The 14,932-nt window shown below is 41.1% G+C and overlaps 1 pseudogene; it reads left to right on the top strand.

Moving 5' to 3' along the window:
* LOC103113123 (gamma-secretase subunit PEN-2-like) lies at positions 1-4,965 on the top strand (annotated as a pseudogene).
* Positions 4,966-14,932: the final 9,967 nt, after the last annotated feature.

Here is a 14,932-nt window from a genome sequence, read left to right as displayed (position 1 = left end):
ATGTCAGGAGAAGACAGGTGAGCTGAGGCTGAAGGACAAACATGCAGGTGGGGTGGGTGGGGGCTGGAACATGCTCATGAGGTCACTGTGGTTGGCTAGAGAAGGAGTGAGGACAGAGGGAACAGGATGAGGCCAGAGGGCAGTCAGAGATAAGGCCTTGTGAACTCTGTTCAGAGTGAAGAACTCAGATTTCATTAAGAAAAATATTTTTATTTTGCATAGAGATAGAGAAATTGAGAGGGAAAGCAGAAATTGAAAGGGAGAAAGATGAAACAAATGAAAAAATGCTCCAAGTCTTTGATGGTCAGAGAAATGCAAATAAAGACAACAATGAAATACCACTTCACTCCTGTGAGAATGTCAGACATCAGAAAAGGTAGCAGTTACAGGTCCATGAAAGATGATGAATGACATAGTGGGGGTTGTATTGTTAAATGGGAATCTGGGGAATGTTATGCATGTACAATCTATTGTATTTACTGTTGAATGTAAAACATTAATTCCCCCAAAAAGAAATAAATTAAAAAAAAAAAAAAGGTAGCAGCAACAAATGCTAGAGAGGTTGTGGGGACAAAGGAACCCTCCTACACTGCTGGTGGGAATGTCAATTGATCCTACCCCTATGGAAAGCAGTCTGGAGAACTCTCAGAAGGCTAGAAATGGACCTACCCTATGATCCTGCTATTCCTCTCCTGGGGATATATCCTAAGGAACCCAATACACCCATACAAAAAGATTTGTGTATATCTATGTTCATAGCAGCACAATTTTTAATACCCAAAACCTGGAAGCAAACCAGGTGAGTGGCTGAGCAAGTTGTGGTATATATACACAGTGGAATGCTACTCAGCTATTAAAAATGGTGATTTCGGGAGTCGGGCGGTAGTGCAGTGGGTTAAGCGCAGGCGGCGCAAAGCACAAGGACAGGCGTAAGAATCCGGTTGGAGCCCCGGATTCCCACCTGTAGGGGAGTCACTTCACAAGCGGTGAAGCAGGTCTGCAGGTGTCTATATTTCTCTTCCCCTCCTCTCTCCATTTCTCTGTTCTATCCAACAACAATGACATCTATAACAACAACAACTACAGCAATAAAATAACAGGGGCAACAAAAGGGAATAAATAAATAAAATAAATATTTAAAAAATGGTTCACCATTTTTAGCCCATTTTGGATGTAGCTTGGAGAAATCATGTTAATTGAAATAAGTCAGAAACAGACGGATGAATATGGGATGATCGCACTCTCAGGCAGAAGTTGAAAAACAAGATCAGAAGATAAAATACAAGTAGAACCTGAACTGGAGTTGGTATATTGCACCAAAGTAAAAGACTCTGGGGTAGATGAGGGGGTTGGGGGAGACTACAGGTCCTGGAAAAGGATGACAGAGTGTTGTTGCGGTGATCTGGTGTCGGGCTGCACCGCGGAGAAGAGAGCAGACGTCCAGAGCAAAGGGGTACACAAATCTTTATTATAGGATGGGGGGGGGGAGGTTTGGTTCAGACCACGTGGAGCCAGCCGGCAATGGCTGACCACGGGGGGGGGGGGGGGGGGGGGGGGAGCAGGGAGACCTCAGAGAGGGAAAGCCGAGAGCCCAGAGAGAGAGGGGAGGGGGGAGGGGGCTTTTTATTGGCGACAACCAGGGGTGACATGTAGGGCCAGGATTGGTTGAAAGGGGGCACTCTAGGATTTAGCGGGGCATAGAAAAACCTGGGGGCGGAGACTGCATCAGAATAACTCCTCAGCAACAACAGAGGACCTAGTGGGGGTTGTATTGTTATGTGGAAAACTGAGAAATGTTATGCATGTGCAAACTATTGTATGTACTGTTGAATGTAAAACATTAATCTCCCAATAAAGTAAAAGAAAAAGAAAGAAAGGAAGAGAGAGAGAAAGATAAACTAGATGTCTGAGAGCTGGTGCAGTGGATAAAGCATTGGGTTCTTATCCATGAGGTTCCAAGTTCAATCCCTGGTAGCTCATGTACCATAGTGATGTCTGTCTGGTCCTTTCTCTCTCTCTGCCTATCTTTCTCATGGATAAATAAATAAATTTTTTTAAAAAAGAAAGAAAGAAAGACACACTAGTCACCAGTGCTTTACTGCTTATGAAGCATTCCCCCTGCAAGTGGGCACTGGGGGCTTGAACCTAGGTCTTTGTATATTGTAACCTGTGTATTCTACCAGGTTCACCATCACCAGGGGTCCCAGATTTCATTCAAGCAATCCAGAAAGTCATGAGAGGGCTTTAAGAAAAGAAATGGTCTGTAGCTTAGGAGGTGGCTCAGTGACAGAGCAGAGGATGCATGATGTCCTGAGTTTAACCCCCCTCCTCCCAACATCAACTATGCCAGAATGATGCTATGGCTCTCTCTCCAATAAATAAGTAAATTTTTTTTTAAGTTATTACCTTTTTTTGACTCAAAAGCAAGAGTTTCATGTTATTTTTTTCTATGAAGATGATTTTTATATAAAACAGTTTTATAAGACAGCAAAATTTGCCTATAAAGTTACTCAAAGAACGACCTCTCTTTCAGAAGTACGATACAGATTTTTGAGTGCTGGGAGATTTAAAAGTAACCAAAAATTGTTCTTCCTACATGGAAGATATTCAGATGTATCACTTTAGCTATTTCTTTCTCAGTGTCCAAGGATGCTGCTGCGAACCAGCCTTTGAGTACAAAGTCTCCTGACTGGGAATCTCTGTCTCATTGCTCCCCTCAAAGCATTAGTCTGCTTTTTATGGCTTTCAAGATGGTTACTGGAGAAACCAGGCAAATGTCATGTTGGATGAGTATGCAGTTTTAGGAGAGAGACAAGCACAAAGATTCATGAATCCAGAGAAGCTAAATAGCTAAATTCATATTCACATTGATTAGATCTAGTATGAGAGCAAGAAAGAGGGGTTCAAGTGGGAGAGGAAGAAAGAGAAAAAGAAGATATACTTAGGCCAATTAATTTTGGAATTAATTTCTTGCTTGCCTCTCAACCCAGAAGGTGGAAAGAGCAACACAGCCTAAAAAACTAAGAAGTCATGAATCTTATTATTTGCTGGACACACAGGGTGATGTTTCTTTCTTTTAAATTTTTAAAAAATATTTATTTCCTTTTGATGTCCTTGTTTTTTTATTGCTATAGTTATTATTGTTGTTGTTAGATAGGACAGAGAGAAATGGAGAGAGGAGGGGAAGACAGAGGGGGAGAGAAAGATAGACACCTGCAGACCTGCTTCACCACTTGTGGGGAGTGGGGAGTCAGGGGCTCGAACCGAACCGGGATCCTTACATGGGTCCTTGTGCTTCGTGCCACCTGCGCTTAACCCACTGCGCTACCGCCTGACTCCCTCAAGGTGATGTTTCATAAGCCCAGATAAATGCAGACTAATAATCACTAATAAATGTGTTACACAGGATGAGATTCAGAGGAGGCTGACACCCCTTCCTACCAGTTGTCTTGTATTCCCTTTAGTTCCCTTTTCACCTTTGGGAGCTATGGAGGATGGAATTAAAAAGAGAATGACACAGGCACAGGGGCTGAATAGGCCTCTGGAACCCCCAACAAGTCAACTGATATCTCTGGGCATATTTTGTTATCTGTGAAATGGTGAGTGGACTCTGAGATCTCTTTAGCTCAATGGTGGTGGGGAGTGTATTTGATGATTGTGACTTTTTAAAAAAATATTTTATTTATTTTACTTTTTGAAAGAGATGCAGAGAGAGAGAGAAAGAAACACCAAAGCACTGCTCAACTCTGGCTTATGGTGCTGTGGGGGATTGAACCTGGGACTTTGGAGCTCAGGCATGAGAGTCTATTTGCATAACCATTATGCTATCTCCCCACCCGATTGTGACTTTGATGTGATGATTAAACAACCAGTCTAGATCATTACCTGAAAGTTTCCCAATTTTTTTAAAAAAATATTTATTCCCTTTTGTTGCCCTTGCTGTTTTATTGTTGTAGTTATTATTGTTGTTGCTATTGATGTCATCGTTGTTGGATAGGTCATAGAGAAATGTAGAGAGGAGGGGAAGACAGAGAGGGGGGAGAGAAAGACAGACACCTGCAGACCTGCTTCACCGCCTGTAAAGCAACTCCCCTGTAGGTGGGGAGCCTGGGGCTCGAACTGGGATCCTTATGTGGGTCCTTGCGCTTTGTGCCATGTGCGCTTAACCCGCTTAACCTGCTGTGCTACCACCGACTCCTAAGCTTTCCAATTTTTTTTTTTTTTTTTAGTTTCCCAATTTTTATGCCTCATTTTTAGGAACTCTGTGATTCACTGTTAGCACAAATCATTTGCAGGTCATTATAAGGGAAAAACTACTACTCCCAGCCAGCAAACCAGTTAAGTAACCAACCAACCAACCAATCAACCAAACTTACTCAGTGCCTACTATGTACTACAAATGAACAAAAAGCTTGTAAGTGTGGGTCTAGAGTTCAATCCCTGGCATTTCATGTAGCTAGAGTGATGCTCTGGTTCTCTCTTTAATAAATAATAAAGTTTTTTTTGTTTTGTTTTGTTTTGTTTTTTGGCATCAAGGCCAAGGAAATCCACTCCCTGGGCTTGGGTTTTGCCTAGTAGATCCCCTGATGACCCAGCCTCAGGGCATCTATCAACCTGGAGCAGGTATCCAACTAGGAGAAACTGAACCTGTTCGGGAAGTACTATCTGTGTGGGTTCGCTTTTCTCCCTTTTCTCTGGTTGGTCAACATCTTCTGGCTCTTCTGGCCTTCCTAGTCCCAGCTTACACTGAGCAGAGCCCAATCAAAGGCTATGTCTGGCGCTCAGCTGTGAGCTTCCTCTTCCGGGTGATTATACTTGCCACCTGGATCACCATCTTCCAGATCTACCAGCCCTGGTGGGGTGCCCTTGTGGACTACCTTTCTTTCACCATACCTTTGGGTAGCCCTTGACAACTTCTGCACAGACTTTTGGGGACCTATTTATTCTACCGGGATGGGTTTCGCTACTCTATATCCACTTTCCTACCCCTAAGGTTTGTTCCCATATCTTCTACTGACATCTCCCAATAAAGAACCCTAATTTTCTAAAAATAAAATAAAATAAAAATAATAAAGTATTTTTGGGGGCCAGCTGGTCACGCACCTGGTTGAGTGCATGTGTTACAGTGTGCAAGGATCCAGGTTTGAGCCCCCAGTCCCCACCTGCAGAGGGAAAGCTTTGAGAGTTGCAGGTGTCTCTCTCTTTTCTTTTTCTTCTTTTTTAATTATCTTTTTTATTTATTGGATAGAGACAGCCAGAAATCAAGAGGGAAAAGATAAATAGAGAGGGAGTGTCTCTTTCTCTTCTTATCTCCCCCTTCCCTCTCGATTCCTGGCTGTCGCTATCCAATAAATAAAGATAATAAGTTTTTATTTTTTAAAATATTATATATTTATTATTATTGGATAGAGACAGAGAGAAATTGAGAGGGGAGGGGGAAATAGAGAGACAACTGCAGTACTGCTTCACCACTTGTAAAGCTTTCCCCCTGCAGGTGGAGACCAGGGGCCTGAACCCATGTCCTTGTTCACTGTAATGTTTGTACTTAACCAGGTGTGCCACCACCTGGCCCCAGTAAAAAAAAAAAAAAAAAAGTATTTTTTTCCTTTTTTTAAATTGATATGGCAGGGTAGAGAGATAGCTCAGCTTGTTAGAGAACTAACTTGCATGTCTGAGGCCCCAGAGATCACTAATCTCTTATACTGTAGTTGGGCATTTCTCTTGTCTTCTCTCTCTGCGTCCCTTGTCTCATTCTTTTTCATAAAACAGACAAACATTTTAAAAATAAATGATGTGCTATGGAAGAACATAAAGGGGAGATAGGACAGTGATATTGGCAGCGGATTGAATGAGTTAATGTTTATAAACATACTTCGTCAAACAGTAATGGGCTGTGCAAACATAAAGAGTCATTATAATGTTGCAAATAGACATTTGTTAACTGAGAGCACTTCCAGAGATAAGGTCCAGAGAACAAGATCCAGGAAGGCGACCAGATTCTGGGCTTTGCCTGCAACTGGAAAGGAGCTTGACCATCTACTTTGGGGCTCTCAGTCCTAGCTGCTCAGTAGAGTTGCCTGAACCTTTAAAAAATGCTGCTGTTGGGAGTTGGGCGGTAGTGCAGCGGGATAAGCATAGGTGGCGCAAAGTGCAAGGACTGGTGTAAGGATCCCTGTTCAAGCCCCCAGCTCCCCATATACCGGGGAGTCGCTTCACAGGTGGTGAAGCATGTCTGCAGGTGTCTATCTCTCTCTCCCTCTCTGTCTTCCTCTCCTCTTTCCATTTCTCTCTGTCCTATCCAACAACGACGGCATCAACAACAACAATAATAACTACAACAACAATTTTTAAAAAAGGGCAACAAAAAGGAAAAATAAATAAAAAATATAAAAATTAAAAAAAACAAAAAAGGGATTCGACTTCCGGAGGCGGAGCTACGAGCAGCAGATCGCTTTCTCTCCTCTCCTAGGAATACCAAAGGAGACCACCCGGACCGAAACAAGACAGGACTAGAATGACCACAGAAACCCAGTAAATCACCCGTGAGTACAAGCACGCGTGGCTGGTGACAGAGAGGAGAGAGGGGCCTAAGGAGAGATTAAGTGACTGCTAACAGTTCAGCAGTTTGTCAGTGGAGACACCACCTCCAGTCTGCTCCACCAACAAGGGGACAGCTGAAGGGAGGAAAGGACTCCCCAGAGACTCACCAAGTACAACTCTGAGTCTCCATTGCTACTACCCTCAGAATCTGGAGCAGCAACAGGGAGGGACACCAGGGCACAGAGATCTAACCGGGAAACTCAGGAGAAGACCTATACCTTGGTGGCATAGCTGAAGGGCTGTGAAAGTCTCTTTGCATAACCACTGGATTATCTCTGCCACACCCTGCTTTATCTCTTGGTCAGGAGTCATTGATTAAGCCAAGAAGCCTATTGATAGCTTAAAAGCCCTCAGGCTACCATAGCCTACAGGGGAAAAAAAAAAGGCTTTTACACCACTGAACTCCAACTCAGGGATTGAAAAAACTGTTAACTTATATAAAATGGTTAAAACAACAAGAAAAAATAATGGAGACTCGAACCAGGACAAGAGTCCAGCTAAAAGTCCTCCAGAGGGCGAAGCACAAAACAACGAGTTCAACATCCAAACATTAGCTAAGGAAATAATAACAGGAGTGAGTAAAGAATTTGAAAAAATTGTAATCAGAACTGCAAGAACAACAAATGAGAATATGGAAGAAAATTCTAATAATCTCATGGTTATTAGAGAGCTGAAAGCTGAAATTGCTGAGCTAAGAAGGCAACTAGCTGAACAAGCTAAAACAGTATCAGAGCAGGGCAACAAAATAGATGAACTCCAGAAAGCAGTAGAGGGCAGAGAGAATAGAATCAATGAGGCTGAAGACAGAATTAGCAAGATTGAGGATGAATTAGAGACAACTAAAAAAGAAGTAAGAGATCTCAAAAACAGATTAAGAGATGCTGAAAACAACAACAGAGTCCTATGGGATGACTTCAAAAGAAACAATATACGCATTATTGGCTTACCAGAGGAAGAAAGAGAGGGAGAGGAAGAAAGCATTCTTCAGGCCATAATAGCTAAAAACTTCTCTAGTCTAGACAACATCAAAGACATAAAGGTTCAAGAAGCCCAGAGGGTCCCAAACAGAATTAACCCAGACTTAAAGACACTAAGACACATCATACTTAGAATGGAAAGGAACAAGGATAAAGAAAGGATCCTCAAGGCTGCAAGAGAAAAACAAAGAGTCACCTACAAAGGAAAACCCATAAGATTAGCAGCAGACTTCTCCATACAAACACTATGGGCCAGAAGAGAATGGCAAGATATCTATCGAGTGCTCAATGAGAAAGGCTTTCAGCCAAGAATACTATATCCTGCTAGATTGTCATTCAGACTAGATGGAAGCATCAAAACCTTCTCAGACAAGCAACAGTTGAAGGAAGCAACCATCACCAAGCCTGCCTTGAAAGAAGTTCTGAAAGGTTTCCTATAAACAATCAGACCACCACAAATAGAACATATATCAAAACACTCTAAAACTCTACAAGAATGGAGTTAAAATATCTTCAATCTTTGTTATCAATAAATGTGAATGGCCTGAATTCACCTATTAAAAGACACAGAATAGGAAGATGGATCAGAAAACACAACCCAACAATATGTTGTCTACAGGAAACTCACCTAACGCAACAAGATAAACACAGACTTAAAGTGAAAGGATGGAAAACTATCATTCAAGCCAATGGCCCACAAAAAAGGGCAGGAACAGCTATTCTCATATCTGACATGATAGACTTTAAAATAGATAAGATTAAAAAAGATAGGAATGGACACTACTTAATGCTCAGAGGATCAGTCAATCAAGAGGACTTAACAATTATTAATATCTATGCACCCAATGAGAAGCCATCTAAATACATCAAACTTCTACTGAAAGAGCTACAGCAATATATTAACAGTAACACAATCATAGTAGGGGACTTCAACACACCACTCTCTCAACTAGACAGATCATCCAGGAAGAAAATCAGTAAAGACATAAGGGAGCTAAATGAAGAGATAGATAAACTAGAACTATTGGACATTTTCAGAGTCATTCATCCCAAAAAACTGGAATACACATTTTCCTCAAATCCACATGGATCATTCTCAAGGATAGACCATATGTTAGGCCACAAAGATAGCATCAGCCTATTCAAGAGCACTGAAATCATCCCAAGCATCTTCTCAGACCACAGTGGAATTAAACTAACACTTAACAATCAACAAAAGATTAGTAACAGTGCCAAAATGTGGAAGCTCAACAGTACACTTCTTAACAACTTCTGGGTCAAAGAGGAAATCAAGGAAGAAATCAAAATGTTTCGAGAGTTCAATGAAAATGAAGACACAAGCTATCAAAATATTTGGGACACAGCTAAAGCAGTCCTAAGAGGGAAGTTCATAGCTATACAAGCACACATTAGGAAACAAGAAAAGGCACAAATAAACAGCCTGATTGCACATCTTAAAGACCTAGAAGAAGAACAACAAAGGAACCCTAAAGCAACCAGAAGGACAGAAATCACTAAAGTTAGGGCAGAAATCAATAACATTGAGAATAGGAAAACCATACAAAAGATCAATGAAAGTAAATGTTGGTTCTTTGAAAGAGTAAACAAAATCAACAAACCTTTAGCCAGACTCACAAAACAAAAAAGGGAGAAGACCCAAATAAATCAGATAGTAAATGAAAGAGGAGATATCACAACAGACACTGCAGAAATTCAACATATCATGCGAGGCTTCTATGAACAACTATATGCCACCAAGCTAGAGAACCTGGAAGAAATGAATGATTTCCTAGATACCTACCAACTTCCAAAACTAAGTAAAGAGGAAGTGGATAACATGAACAGGCCCATCACAGCTAATGAAATTGAAACAGTTATCAAAAATCTTCCCAAAAATAAAAGTCCTGGACCAGATGGTTTTACAAATGAATTCTACAAAACTTTCAAAGAAGAACTAATACCTCTACTTTTAAAAGTCTTCCAGGTCCCGTAACCTAGATATACACCAGTTTCTGTGAGAGAGAGCTTATGTGCACACGTATCCATAAACTACTGCAAAATATGTACCTGAAAGCAGGATTACACTAGAGTTTGCAGTGAGTACCTCCCTAACACTTCCTCTCCACTATTCCAAGCTTGGGATCCATGATTGCTCAACAAATTGTTTGGCTTCATATGTTAACTCTCTTTTCAATCACCAGGTTCCAGATGCCACCAGGATGCTGGCTAGGCTTCCCTGGATTGAAGACCCCACCAATGTGTCCTGGAGCTCAGCTTCCCCAGAGACACACCCTACTAGGGAAAGAGAGAGGCAGACTGGGGTTATGGACCGACCAGTCAACGCCCATGTTCAGCGGGGAAGCAACTACAGAAGCCAGACCTTCTACCTTCTGCAACCCTCAATGACCCTGGGTCCATGCTCCCAGAGGGATAGAGAATGGGAAAGCTACCATGGGAGGGAGTGGGTTATGGGGAGTGGGTGGTGGGAATTGTGTGGAGTTGTACCCCTCCTACCTTATGCTTTTGTTCACTAATCCTTTCTTAAATAAAAAATTTAAAAAAAAAAAAAGTCTTCCAGAAGATTGAAGACACTGGAATACTCCCTGCCAGCTTCTATGAAGCCAACATCACCCTGATACCAAAAGCAGACAGGGACACAACCAAAAAAGAAAACTATAGACCAATATCTCTGATGAACATAGATGCGAAAATATTGAACAAAATTCTAGCCAACCGGATACAGCAGTATATCAAAAAAATTGTTCATCATGACCAAGTGGGGTTTATCCCAGGCATGCAAGGTTGGTTTAATATACGTAAATCAATCAATGTGATCCACCACATCAACAAAAGCAAGACCAAAAACCACATGGTCATATCAATAGATGCAGAGAAAGCCTTTGACAAAATACAACATCCCTTTATGATCAAAACACTACAAAAAATAGGAATAGATGGAAAATTCCTGAAGATAGTGGAGTCTATATATAGCAAACCTACAGCCAACATCATACTCAATGGTGAAAAACTGGAAGCATTTCCCCTCAGATCAGGTACTAGACAGGGCTGCCCACTATCACCATTACTATTCAACATAGTGTTGGAAGTTCTTGCCATAGCAATCAGGCAGGAGCAAGGAATTAAAGGCATACAGATTGGAAGAGAAGAAGTCAAACTCTCCTTATTTGCAGATGACATGATAGTATACATGGAAAAACCTAAGGAATCTAGCAAGAAGCTTTTGGAAATCATCAGGCAATACAGTAATGTGTCAGGCTATAAAATTAACATTCAAAAGTCAGTGGCATTCCTCTATGCAAACACTAAGTTAGAGGAAATTGAAATCCAGAAATCAGTTCCTTTTTCTATAGTAAAAAAAAACAATAAAATATCTAGGAATAAACCTAACCAAAGAAGTGAAAGACTTGTATACTGAAAATTATGAGTCACTACTCAAAGAAATTGAAAAAGCCACAAAGAAGTGGAAAGATATTCCATGCTCATGGGTTGGAAGAATTAACATCATCAAAATGAATATATTACCCAGAGCCATCTACAAATTTAATGCTATCCCCATCAAGATCCCTAGCACATTTTTTAGGAGAATAGAACAAATGCTACAAATGTTTATCTGGAACCAGAAAAGACCTAGAATTGCCAAAACAATCTTGAGAAAAAAGAACAGAACCGGAGGCATCACACTGCCAGATCTCAAACTATATTATAGGGCCATTGTCATCAAAACTGCTTGGTACTGGAACATGAACAGACACACTGACCAGTGAAATAGAATTGAGAGCCCAGAAATGAGGCCCCACACGTATGGACATCTAATCTTTGACAAAGGGGCCCAGACTATTATATGGGGGAAGCAGAGTCTCTTCAACAAATGGTGTTGGAAACAATGGGTTGAAACATGCAGAAGAATGAAGCTGAATCACTGTATTTCACCAAATACAAAAGTAAATTCCAAGTGGATCAAGGACTTGGATGTTAGACCAGAAACTATCAGATACTTAGAGGAAAATATTGGAAGAACTTTTTTCCGCATAAATTTTAAAGACATTTTCAATGAAACGAATCCAATTACAAGGAAGACTAAGGCAAGTATAAACCTATGGGACTACATCAAATTAAAAAGCTTCTTCACAGCAAAAGAAACCACTACCCAAATCAAGAGACCCCTCACAGAATGGGAGAAGATCTTTACATGCCACACATCAGATAAGAGTTTAATAACCAACATATATAAAGAGCTTACCAGACTCAACAACAAGACAACAAATAACCCCATCCAAAAATGGGGGGAGGACTTGGACAGAATATTCACCACAGAAGAGATCCAAAAGGCCGAGAAACACATGAAAAAATGCTCCAAGTCTCTGATTGTCAGAGAAATGCAAATCAAGACAACAATGAGATATCACTTCACTCCTGTGAGAATGTCACACATCAGAAAAGGTAACAGCAGCAAATGCTGGAGAGGGTGTGGGGTCAAAGGAACCCTCCTGCACTGCTGGTGGGAATGTCAATTGGTCCAACCTCTGTGGAGAACAGTCTGGAGAACTCTCAGAAGGCTAGAAATGGACCTACCCTATGACCCTGCAATTCCCCTCCTGGGAATTCCCCTCCTAAGGAACCCAACACATCCATCCAAAAAGATCTGTGTACACATATGTTCTTGGCAGCACAATTTGTAATAGCCAAAACCTGGAAACAACCCAGGTGTCCAACAACAGATGAGTGGCTGAGCAAGTTGTGGTATATATACACAATGGAATACTACTCAGCTGTAAAAAATGGTGACTTCACCGTTTTCAGCCGATCTTGGATGGACCTTGAAAAAATCATGTTGAGTGAAATAAGTCAGAAACAGAAGGATGAATATGGGATGATCTCACTCTCAGGCCGAAGTTGAAAAACAAGATTAGAAAAAAAACACAAGTCGAACCTGAAATGGAATTGGAGTATTACACCAAAGTAAAAGACTCTGGGGTGGGTGGGTGGGTGGGGAGAATACAGGTCCATGAAAAATGATGAATGAAATAGTGGGGGTTGTATTGCTAAATGGGAATATGGGGAATGTTATGCATGTAAGAAAAAAAAAAAAGAAGTAGAAACGCAAAGCAGAAATTGAGTTTGGAGTATGGCACCAATGTAAGAAAGCAGAAGTATACTAGAGTTTGCAGTGAGTACCTCCCTAATACTTCCTCTCCACTTTTCCAAGCTTTGGGTCCATGATTGCTCAACAATTTGTTTGGCTTTGTATGTTAACTCTCTTTTCAGTCACCAGGTTCCAGGTGTCATCAGGATGCCGGCCAGACTTCCCTGGATTGAAGACACCACCAATGTGTCCTGGAGCTCAGCTTCCCCAGAGACCCATCCTACTAGGGAAAGAGAGAGGCATACTGGGAGTATGGACCGACCAGTCAACGCCCATGTTCAGCGAGGAAGCAATTACAGAAGCCAGACCTTCTACCTTCTGCAACCCTCAATGACCCTGGGTCCATGCTCCCAGAGGGATAGAGAATGGGAAAGCTATCAGGGGAGGGGGTGGGATATGGAGATTGGGCGGTGGGAATTGTGTGGAGTTGTACCCCTCCTACCCTATGGTTTTGTTAATTAATCCTTTCTTTAATAAAAAAAAAATTAAAAAAAAAACAAAAACAAAAAAAACAAAAAAGGAAAAGAAAAATACTGCTGCTGAGGCCAAAATTACACACCAGAGGACTGAAACAGGGTCTCTGGGAGTGAGGTCAGGCATGCATTCTGCTGTTTTCCCAAGCTACCTAGATGGTGCTAATGTGTGACTTGGGCTGAGTGCCTATTACTACAGAGCAGGAGGCAGAGGCTGAAGAAGGGGGTGACCTGCCTAGCGGTTTGCATGGCATCCATCCATCCATTCATCCATCAGCCTTGTGTTCATTCATCACCCAGAACTGGCTGATAGGAAGCACAATGTAGGCATTGGGAATAGAGACACTGCTCTAAATTGTAGAGTTATGAGCAGGTAATTAGAATTTTAGCAGAGTGCTTCTCTAGAAGCTCCTCCAGCACCAGGGCATTGACTTATTTGGCAAAAGGACTCTTATGTATATCAGATATAATATCCTGTTAGAGATTCAGACTATGCCAACTTAAAAGTCCCTGAAAGTATTGCAGTACAGGCACTGTTTTAACTTCTTCAAACATTTCAGGGCATAAACTATTCCCCTATAAGACTGATACTTAGAGATAAGCTATTTATATGCCTAATTTACACATTACTTATAAATATATTTTTTTCATGTCTCAGGAGATCAGGGGAAGTTTGGCTAGATTTGTGATCTTTCTTATGTGTATAACAATTTTAATATTTTCTGAGGGCCTGTAAGAAAGTTTAACCTGTTAGAGCTTCAACTTGCATGCTTGAGACTCCAGTAGTCACAGGTTCAATTACTTGCATCACCTTAAGTCAGAGATAACTAGTGTTCTGGCCTCTGTTTTCTCTCTCATAATAAATTAGTAGATCTTTTAAAAAAGATGGTGGAGGAGGACCTAGGTGGGGGGTTAGAGTGCTGTGTGAAAAACTGATAATTGTTACACATGTACCAACTACTGTATTTTACTGTTGACTGTAAACCATTAATTCTCCATATAAAAAAAAAGTAATTTTAAGGGGGCTGAGCAGTAGCACACCAGGTTAAATGCATATAGTACAAAGCGCAAGGACCCACAGAAGGATCCCGGTTCAAACCCCCAGCTCCTCATCTGCAGGGGGGGGGGTAGCTTCACAAGCGAGAAGCAGGTCTATAGGTGTCTTTCTTTCTCCCTCTGTTTCTTCCCCTCCACTCTCAATTTCTCTCTATCCTATCAAAAAGAGAAAATAAATTCAAAAAATGGCTGCAGGAGTACTAGATTTGTAGTGCAGGCACTGAGCCCCAGAAATAACCCTGGAGGCAAATAAATAAATAATTTAAATATTTTGTTTAAATTAGAACCATATTTGGATTGTGGTCAACAGAGGCAGTTACTGCTACTGATATATTTTTAAACCTCTTGGATATACCTCAGGATTCTGTTATATACAGTGTTGACTTTAACTTCTAAATTCACCTAATTCAATTATCTATTTTATTTTTTAAATTTTTTATTAATTTTTTAAATCATTTTTGAGAGAGATGCAGAGAGAGACACAGACACACACAGAGAATCATCAGAACACTGCTCAGCTCTGGCTTATGGTGGTGCGGGAGCCTCAGGCTTCAGAGTCTGTTTGCATAACCATTATGCTGTCTCTACCACCCTCCAATTATCTATTTTCTTAATCAGAGCACTGCCAATATACGCGAACCTGCCAATATACGCGGATATCT

This window comes from Erinaceus europaeus, chromosome 13 (assembly GCF_950295315.1).
Source record: "Erinaceus europaeus chromosome 13, mEriEur2.1, whole genome shotgun sequence".
NCBI classification, from domain to species: Eukaryota; Metazoa; Chordata; class Mammalia; order Eulipotyphla; family Erinaceidae; genus Erinaceus; species Erinaceus europaeus.
This window is presented reverse-complemented; position numbering and strand designations above follow the sequence as displayed.